We start from the raw sequence: 11,373 nt of genomic DNA, 5'->3' as shown, positions 1-11,373 counted from the left end.
TTTTTTTTTTTTTTTTTTCTGGACTGTACGTTTTGAACTAAGAGCCTTATGGACAGCCGGTTTTGCTCTAGAGTTACCGCAATGGTCTCCATGTTCTCTGAAATGATAAAAGTATCGGTGTGACCAGTTTTTCTTTGGTAATTTTTCTAAATGAAGAATGTAAACAACACAAAAAAACTACATTATTCTTAACAGTTTTGACAAATATCCCTTAAATCAGTTAAGTTGAGAGTAAAAACGTAACTAGTCAAAATTACTCACAAAATCCAAGTAACATGCTCTATTCACGCTTACGTCACAAACCAGGAAGAAAACAACTTACTATGTAATTCCCGACACTGCACTCGCCGACCGACTGTGATCAAACCCGCTGAAGTAAACGTGAATTTGGCGTCCTCATCTCTTCTAATCGCATGTAACTTTACGCAGCCACCAGCGAGTACCTTTACAGAGCCACCGGAAGAACCTCGCCGGGCTAAAGGTGAATCTGGAGTCATGCACCATTGAGCTCGACCCACTGACTTGAATGGGCCATTTTGAAACCCCGGGGCTTTGAAGTAACACAGACGCAGCAAGATACTGCAGTAATACGAGTGACTGAAATTGTCTTTTAAACCACCAACGCTCCAAACACCATGAAAACACTTCATACAAGCGGCACTAGGCACAGCTATCTTAGGCCCCGCCCACACTAGTTCGTATTCGAGTCGTTTTCGTTGTGGATGCAGTGTTCGTTCACTCTAATCCGACTGAAAACGGCTCCAGACACGGAACGATGTGGTGCCTCCAGCTCCAACGAATTCACCTGAGTACAGATCTGATCCGGCACCGTGTGGACGCCTGAAAACGCTGATACTCTGATGGAGGTCTGTGCGCCGCGAAGTAATTCACGCTAAGAGGCTAGAATATATGTCCGTTCATATAAACGTGTGTCTGTGTGTACGACCTGCAGACGTATAATCTCTGAAAAGTTTAACATGAACCCATCTCCAACACGACAGAAACACAGAACAGACTCACCATCAGCAGAACACCCCTCTGTCACAGAAAGAACACTCTTAGGCTGCGTTCAGACTGCAGCCCGAAGTGACCCAAATCCGATTTTTAGGCCTCTATGTTCCTGTATCTGATCTTTTAATGACAGTCTGAACGACACAGATCAGATTTTTTCAAATGTGACCCAGGACACTTCGAAATGTGGTCCTGAAACCGATACATATCTGATCTTTTGACATGCGACTTCAGTCTGAACGGCCAAAGCGCATGAATCTGACCTACACGTTATCAACAAATGACAAACGTCACTATTCTGCGCTGAAGTAGGCGAAAATTGTTAATGAACTCCGTGTCACTGAAGTGAAGCACATCACCACTCACCACGACCAAAAACCTCGTCCTTCTCCTTCTCAATCTCCTCCTTAAAACAAGTAAGTTGTTCATGTTCTGGCTCCGGTACGAGAGGAACTTTAAAATCTCCAGGTGCTCGATGCTGCGTCCATGTTTGGACAACTTCTGTAAACACAGAGACGCTCGCTGTGGTTGACGTCGTCGTGTCTCCAGTGTCACATGCGGGACACTTTCGGGCCGTTTAATGTTCACACTGGAGTCACATACAAGTCGCATTTAATTTGAAATGTGAACGACCTCGAAAAAACATCAAATTTCACAAAAAAATCTGAATTGAGCATTAAACCCTGCAGTCTGAACGTAGCCTTAGTCCCACAGAAGCTGAACTGCATCGGCGACACAAGGAGTGATCTGTTTTTTTTTTTGAGCGCTCAGTTTACGCAAATGCGGTTTTAAGTTTAATTTCTGTAAAACGTAAACAAATGTACTCAAAGCTGTGTGGACAGGGAAGGATTACGGACGCAGATTGTTTCCAGTACGGTGATTTGTTTCGGTCTTGGATTCTTTCTCGGAATCCTTGCTCGTCTCCGGAGTTCTTCTGAGTTCCACTGTCTGAGGAACAAGGACGTGTCAGTGCGTGTCACTTGGCAACGTCCTCAGAACTTCGAGTCAGATGAATAAACAAACGCACCGTTACTACCACGAATAAAGCCCACTGGAAGCTTGTTTCTGAACGTCTTTCTGGTTTGTGACGTAAACATGAATCGATCCTTTTGTCTTTAATACTGAATACAGACATTTATATCGATGAGACTCTTTTCAGTTTTCTCAAATATGGCCTTACTGCGCGTCCTCTGTCCACACGTCTTTCAGCGCTCGTCCTCAGCCGTCCCCCGACGCCCCGCAGGCCTGACAATCAAACGCTCATGTGACTAAAAGCTTTCACCTTTGACGAGGGGGGAGGGGGACACGGCTCAATCAATTCTCTTTATGAAGTCGTGTTTATGACCGCGTGACCTCCGTGTCCCCGAACGCACCGTGTCTGCTTCAATGACCCCATGATTGTACCGTACCGACAATCACAACGCTGCGAAAAAAGAACGTTATCTGGTTAAATGACTTGAATTCAGAAATTGACCAGATTATTTGACTTGTTTTAAGATATTTTTGTACAAGTCAGGTCATCTAAAGAACGTTATTAGTTTAAATTCTGAAATTTGGTCATTTTGATTCGATTATTTGACTTGTTCTGAGATATTTTTCTGCAAGTTAGTCCATCTAAAAGAACTTTATCAGTTGGAAGGACTTGAATTCAGAAATTTCGTCATTTTGTTTTGATAATTTGACTTGTTTTGAGATATTTTTGCACAAGTCATTTCATCTAAAGAACATTATTCATTTAAATGATTTGAATTCAGAAATTTCATCATTTTGATTTGATTATTTGACTTGTTTTCAAATATTTTTGTACAAGTCGGTCCATCTTAAAAGAACGGTATTAAATTAAATGACTTGAATTCAGAAATTTTGTAGTTTTGATTTGATTATTTGACTTGTTTTGAGATATTTTTTACAAGTCAGTTCGTCTAAAAAATAGTTATTCTTTTAAACGACTTGAATTCAGAAATTTCATTGTATTGATTCAATTATTTGACTTGTTTTGAAATATTTTTCTACAAGTCAGTCCATCTAAAAAAAAAAAACATTATCAGTTCAGAAATTTTTGCACAAGTCAATTCATTTTAAAAAAAGTTATCAGTTTAAGTGACTTGAATTCAGAAATTTTGCCGTTTTGATTCGATTATTTGACTCGTTTTGAGATATTTTTTTACAAGTCAGTTGATCTAAATAAATGCGTCAAAACAAATTCAGTTAAGATTAAAATCATGAATTCAACTTTTTCTTTTTCTTTTTTTTTTTTGGCAGTGAAAATTGTATAAAAACCACACGAAATGCCTCAACTAGAAAAATGTCTCTACCTCACTACTACTACGATAAAACAGCTTTAATACCGACAATCACGAAACTGCAATGCAACTTTTTGTCTTCATATCGAATCATATCACGCAATCATAAACTCTGCCAAAGCACGGGACGTTTTGCAGAGACACAATCAGTAAAACGCAAATGTAAAAAAAATGAATGAATATTTTTAAATGCCCGTAATTGTAATTTCATTCGCATATCTTTTAACGTGTCTTTACGTTCTATTATCGGACCTACGCTTCACTCTTTTATGTCTTTGTGCTGCGTATATGTGGCATCGTGTCTGTTTCATGGAAGAGCATTGGTTCAGATTGGATTTTGGATTTGAAAATTTAAAATTTGACTTCATTTTTTGGTTTGGATTGCATTGATTTTGGATTTCGGTCACTGAATTTCGACGTGTACTTGTTTTTTGTCAGTTTAACAATTCCAAATTTGTTGTACATTTTTAGCACGGATCTTTTCAAGCCCACAAAAGTCTTGCCAACTTGAAAATCTGAAACTTTCACAACTCTGAATTCAGATTTGAAATTTTTAATTGTATTGAATATCTAAAACTAAACGTGAAATTTTCATTTTGAATTCTAAACTGAGAGAGAATTCAGTGACTGGAACTCATAATAATAATAATTTAAAGAACCAAACATGTTTTTCAAGCTTAAAAAAACAACAACAATCTAACAAGAAATTCACCGGAATTTAAATTCAAAATCTTAAGTTTTGCCATCTTGAAAATCTGAAACTTTCACAACTCTGAATACATATTTGAAATTTGAAATTGTGTCGAGTATCTAAAACTAAAAAAGAATTTTTCATTTTGAATTCTAAACTGAGAAAGAATTCAGCAATTGGAACTCAGAATAATAATAATTTAAAGAACCAGACGTTTTTCAGGCTTAAAAAAAATCTAAACAAGAAATTTACTTAAAATTTAAAATTCAAAATCTGAAGAAACAAATGATCTTCCTTAATTTAACTTATAGCTTTACATATTAGTGGCTTTTCAGGACTTCTGACTGTAAATGTATGGGACTTTTTATACAGTACGATGTTTTTTTTTGTTTAGTTTTTTTCGTAAACTGTCGACTTTGGACTTGATTTGAAAGCGCTACGACGCAACGCCTTCTGCTGTCGCGAGAAATGATTCTGAATTCTGAATCTGGCTTCTTTAGGGCTACAGATTCTACTATCATGTTTATATTCTATTGTTTTTATTTACTTTTTGCTTTTGTGGATATATCGCTGTAGCATCAGGCACAAAGAGATTACACGTAGAGCGGAATATTAGAACGATGAATATAGTGAATGATTTTAATGTAAACATTTGAAAAAGACGATTATTTTAGGGACGCATGTGATTGGGGTTTCAAGTGTTTTTGTTTTTATTTTTTATGAAACTTTACAAATGATACAAGGCTTTTTGTTTCTTACAACTTCTCAGGAAAATCAACTACCTCCCGTTTTGAAGAACAACCAGGAGGGCAAGACCGACGCGCCACTCGACTTTATGTTTTTTATTTTATTTGCCCAAATGGAAAAAACGAAAAAACCCGAACGCTTTTTAATGAATTGTACTCTTATTAATACAATTTTGGGCTTAGATGGTTAGAGGAAATAATTAATAAAGAATAAAATAAAAAACATAAAAGCAAATTTTTTTTCCGATTTTGGGCAAAAAAATGAGTAAATAAATAATAAAAAAAAAAAAATTCAAATGAGCAAAAAAAACAAAACAAAAAAAACAAAATAATTTTAAAAAGCATTCAGGTTTTATAGTTTTTTGTTTTTTATTTTATTCTTTTTTTTTTGACTAAATTAAAAAACAAACAAGCGACAAAAAAACAACGCTTTTTTTTCCAGTTTGGGCAGTTGCGACGAGTGGACATTAGGTGGCGCTCTGACTTGCCAACTCCGTGGTCGGAACGTTTTTAAAGGACATTTTATACAACAGGGAACCTCCACAACAAACAGTCAGTAATGCTTCGAAACCAACGGATCGCCTTCACTCTTTTAACGTGTGCTTATTTCCTCGTACTTGTTCTTTTTTTTTTTCTATGATGAATATGAAATGATTTGATTGGATGACGACGACAACGTTTCCCGGTATCCACGGTAACAGTGAAGTGTCTTGGCCGACGCCGGGCGACGCGAGCGTTTGTGTCTGTTTTTACTTTGACGGGTGAAGAGATGTTCTTGCCTATTTACTCACTCTGTGTTTGTGTGAATACTTTTATTTGGAATCTGAAATTAATAAAATATCTTCTTTCTTAAATGTAACGGCAGTTCACTTTGTTTTGTTGCTTCGGATTTTTGGTTCGAAACGAGAAATGAGAAAAACTAACCAGGCCCTACAACTCCAAATCAAATTATATACGGCAAAAAACTAAATCTAGTCAAGTTCAGATGACTTGAATTAAGAAAGTTTGATCATGATTTGAGTAAATTTCACTTGACAAGTAAAATTATCTGCCAGTGGAATAAGACTTTTTGTAGTTAAAATATGAAAATACATCTTGCTGCACTTAAAATAAGAAAAACAACAACTTTTTGAACTTAAAATAAGAAACAAAATCGAATGTTGCTTGAATTAAGAAAAACACACTTGTAAATAATTGTACTTGTGAAGTTGAATCGACTCAAATAAAGTAAAATGTTCTTAATTTAAGTCATTTTAATTTACCTAGATATTGTTTTTTCCAGTGTAGCTATAATATTTTATTTTGAAATGTTCATAAATTGTTAGTCGCTATGGAAGCGCCATATTTTTCCATAATTCATAACCCCTGGATAGGTTAGTGTTAGAAAGCTACAGTTCTCTTCTTACCTTCACTGTGGAATATGACAGCAAAAGGAACAATATTTCCAATGAAACAAGCAGGAGGAAGCCCTGTTCCAGCTCAAAGAGTCAGGTTTGTGGAGATGCAAGCCCATTCACATTAAGGATGTTTTTTTTAAATTTTTGTTTTTAGTGGGTTGACATCAAAACGAATATAATAAAATACACATTTTGGTCTATGTTTTGCCTAAAAAAGTGACATCCTGGGGTTTTAAAAGCTGATTAAAATCTGTGTATCCTGCATCATTAAAAACAGATAACGACTATTTGCCGTTTCCGTGACTTAAACTGTGATGACGGACTGAACCAGGACTGAAACAGGTCTAAGCCAGGACTAAACCGGTCAGTCCTGGTCTGGTCTCAGTCCTGGTTCAGTCCTGGTTCAGTCCTGTATCTGTTTTTTCCATTATTCATTGAAATAAAAAATCAAAAACTGAAAAAACAAATATTTATCTGTTTTTTCATTTTGGTTTTGGAGACAAACAATGAAGAAAATAGTTGTTGTTTTTTTCATTTTCTTATCTTTAGTTTTATTTTGAAAAACGAATGAATGAATGACACACAGATTCTTCAGTCGGTGCATGAGTTAAAATGATAAAACATGTTTATTTTGTAATTCCGGATGATATTAAACGTGTCGCTGAGAGTCAAACAAAAGGTGTGTGTGTGTGTGTGTGTGTGTGTGTGTGTGTGTGTGTGTGTGTGTGTGTGTGTGTGTGTGTGTGTGTGGGTGTGTGTGTGTGTGTGTGTGTGTAGGTGTGTGTGTGTGTGTGTAGTGTTGTGGTGTGGATACGTTTCCTCTCAGCTGCATTTGGCTTTTCAATGATTTAAAATGTGACAGATTCACAACTGTGTTAAAGGTCAGCGGGTCTGCTGCAGTTGTCCAACAGCGCCATCGTCTGGACACAACTGTGAACAGCAGCAACTTATAAACAGAATAAAGGGAAAAAGATGGACAGAACTTTAATAGAACTGAACCAGGACTAAAACAGGACTGAACCAGGACTAAAACAGGACTAAAACCAGGACTAAAACAGGACTAAAACAGGACTAAACCAGGACTAAAACAGGACTAAAACAGGACTAAACCAGGACTAAAACAGGACTAAAACAGGACTGAACCAGGACTAAACCAGGACTGAACCAGGACTGAACCAGGACTAAAACAGGACTGAACCAAGACTAAACTAGGACTAAACCAGAACTAAACCAGGACTAAAACAGGACTGAACCAGGACTAAAACAGGACTAAAACCAGGACTAAAACAGGACTAAAACAGGACTAAACCAGGACTAAAACAGGACTAAAACCAGGACTAAAACAGGACTAAAACCAGGACTAAAACAGGACTAAAACAGGACTAACCCAGGACTAAACCAGGACTAAACCAGGTCTAAACCAGGTCTAAACCAGGTCTAAACCAGGACTAAACCAGGACTAAAACAGGACTAAAACAGGACTAAACCAGGGCTAAAACAGGACTAAACCAGGACTAACCCAGGACTAAACCAGGACTAAACCAGGACTAAACCAGGATTAAAACAGGACTAAAACAGGACTGAACCAGGACTAAAACTAAAGGTTCAGTCCTGGTTCAGACCTGGTTCAGTCCATTATCCATTTTTTTCCATTTTTTATTTAAACACAAGATCGAAAACTGAAAAAATGAATCATTATCTTTTTTTTTTTTTTGGTTTTGGAGACAAATAGAGAATCATTGTTTTATTTTTCATTTTCGTATTTGTGCTTTTATTTTGAAAAAAACAGGCTAAAACAGGACTAAACCAGGACTAAAACAGGATTGAACCAGGACTAAACCAGGACTAAAACAGGACTAAACCAGGACTGAACCAGGAATAAAACAGGATTGAACTAGGACTAAACCAGGACTAAACCAGGACTAAAACAGGACTAAACCAGGACTAAACCAGGACTAAAACAGGACTAAACCAGGACTAAACCAGGACTGAACCAGGACTGAACCAGGACTAAAACAGGACTGAACCAGGATTAAAACTAAAGGTTCAGTCCTGGTTTAGTCCTGCTTGAGGCTCATTTTAGTCCCGGTTCAGACCTGGTTCAGTAAATTATCAGTTTTTTCCATTTTTTATTTAAACACAAAATCGAAAAAAACTGAAAAAATGAATCATTATCTTTTTTGTTTTTTTGGTTTTGGAGACAAATAGAGAATCATTGTTTTATTTTTCATTTTCGTATTTTGTGCTTTTATTTTGAAAAAACAGGACTAAAACAGGACTAAACCAGGACTGAACCAGGACTAAAACAGGACTAAACCAGGACTGAACCAGGACTAAAACAGGACTAAACCAGGACTAAAACAGGATTGAACCAGGACTAAAACAGGACTAAACCAGGACTAAAACAGGATTGAAACCAGGACTAAAACAGGACTAAACCAGGACTAAAACAGGACTAAACCAGGACTAAAACAGGACTAAACCAGGACTAAACCAGGACTGAACCAGGAATAAAACAGGACTAAACCAGGACTAAACCAGGACTAAAACAGGACTAAAACCAGGACTGAACCAGGACTAAAACAGGACTAAACCAGGACTGAACCAGGACTGAACCAGGACTAAACCAAGACTAAACCAGGACTAAAACAGGACTGAACCAGGACTAAAACAGGACTGAACCAGGACTAAAACAGGACTAAACCAGGACTAAAACAGGACTGAACCAGGACTAAAACAGGAAACCAGGACTAAACAGGAACCAGGAACCAGGACTAAAACAGGTCTAAAACCAGGACTAAAACAGGACTGAACCAGGACTAAAACAGGACTAAACCAGGACAAAAGGACTTAAAACAGGTCTAAACCAGGACTAAAACCAGGACTAAAACCAGGACTAAACAGGATTAACCAGGACTAAACCAGGACTAAACCAGGACTAAACCAGGACTAAAACAGGACTAAACCAGGACTAAAACAGGACTGAACCAGGACTAAAACAGGACTAAAACAGGACTGAAACAGGACTAAAACAGGACTAAAACAGGACTAAACCAGGACTAAAACAGGACTGAACCAGGACTAAAACAGGACTAAACCAGGACTAAAACAGGACTAAACCAGGACTAAAACAGGACTAAACCAGGACTAAAACAGGACTAAACCAGGACTAAACCAGGACTAAACCAGGACTAAACCAGGACTAAAACAGGACTAAACCAGGACTAAACCAGGACTAAACCAGGACTAAACCAGGACTAAACCAGGACTGAACCAGGACTAAAACAGGACTAAAACAGGACTAAACCAGGACTAAACAGGACTAAACCAGGACTAAACCAGGACTAAAGGACTAAAAACAGGACTAAACCAGGACTAAAACAGGACTAAACCAGGACTAAACCAGGACTAAACCAGGACTAAACCAGGACTAAACCAGGACTAAAACAGGACTAAAACAGGACTAAACCAGGACTGAACCAGGATTAAAACTAAAGGTTCAGTCCTGGTTCAGTCCTGCTTGAGGCTCCTTTTAGTCCCGGTTCAGACCTGGTTCAGTCCGTTATCCATTTTTTCCATTTTTTATTTAAACACAAGATCGAAAACTGAAAAAATGAATCATTATCTTTTTTTTTTTTTTTTTGGTTTTGGAGACAAATAGAGAATCATTGTTTTATTTTTCATTTTCGTATTTGTGCTTTTATTTTGAAAAAACAGGACTAAAACAGGACTAAACCAGGACTGAACAGGACTAAAACAGGACTGAAACCAGGACTAAAACAGGACTAAAGGACTAAAACCAGGACTAACCAGGACTGAACCAGGACTAAACAGGACTAAAACAGGACTAAACCAGGTCTAAAACAGGACTGAACCAGGAATAAAACAGGACTAAACCAGGACTGAACCAGGACTAAAACAGGACTTAAACCAGGTCTAAACCAGGACTGAACCAGGAATAAAAACAGGACTAAACCAGGACTGAACCAGGACTAAAACAGGACTAAACCAGGACTAAAACAGGACTGAACCAGGACTAAACCAGGACTAAACCAGGACTGAACCAGGACTAAAACAGGACTAAAACAGGACTAAACCAGGTCTAAAACAGGACTGAACCAGGACTAAAACAGGACTAAACCAGGACTGAACCAGGACTAAAACAGGACTAAAACCAGGACTAAACCAGGACTGAACCAGGACTAAAACAGGACTAAACCAGGACTGAACCAGGACTAAAACAGGACTAAACCAGGACTGAACCAGGACTTAAACAGGACTAAACCAGGACTGAACCAGGACTAAAACAGGACTAAAACAGGACTAAACCAGGAACCAGGACTAAAACAGGACTAAACCAGGACTAAAACAGGACTAAAACCAGGACTAAACCAGGACTAAAACAGGACTAAACCAGGACTAAAACAGGACTAAACCAGGACTGAACCAGGAATAAAACAGGACTAAACCAGGACTGAACCAGGACTAAAACAGGACTAAACCAGGACTAAAACAGGACTAAACCAGGTCTAAACCAGGACTGAACCAGGAATAAAACAGGATTGAACTAGGACTAAACCAGGACTAAAACAGGACTAAACCAGGACTGAACCAGGACTAAAAACAGGACTAAACCAGGACTAAAACAGGACTAAAAACCAGGACTAAACTAGGACTAAACCAGGAAACCAGGATAAAACAGGATTGAACTAGACTAAACCAGGACTAAAACAGGACTAAACCAGGACTGAACCAGGAATAAAACAGGACTAAACCAGGACTGAAAACAGGACTAAACCAGGACTAAACCAGGACTAAACCCAGGACTAAACAGGACTAAACCAGGACTAAACCAGGACTAAAACAGGACTAAACCAGGACTACATCAGGTCTAAACCAGGACTAAAACAGGACTATCGCAATTTTTGACTAATCTGATCTCCGTCAACTCGTGTTTCTTAATGATCGTAAAGCAAAAAAAAATAAAAATGCAGCGGCAGAAATCCCTCCGATTACGACTGAGACGAGAATGCACAGTGTTACTCGCTCTTTTCACTATTTTATTTATACTAACCATCAACCATCCCAATCCAGGTGTGTCCCAGTTTAGAATTTAGAAAATCTGGTCACTCTAAGCCAGGAGGGTCCAAACTTTTTTCATCAAGGGCCACAAATCTAAACACAGATGAAGCAGACGGGCCGATCGAGGGACACAGACTGCGAAT

This window comes from Boleophthalmus pectinirostris, unplaced genomic scaffold (genome assembly GCF_026225935.1).
Source record: "Boleophthalmus pectinirostris isolate CB_2022bp ecotype Guang Dong unplaced genomic scaffold, ASM2622593v1 HiC_scaffold_7, whole genome shotgun sequence".
NCBI lineage: Eukaryota > Metazoa > Chordata > Actinopteri > Gobiiformes > Gobiidae > Boleophthalmus > Boleophthalmus pectinirostris.
The sequence above is the reverse complement of the archived record's forward strand: the minus strand, read 5'-3'. Positions refer to the sequence as shown.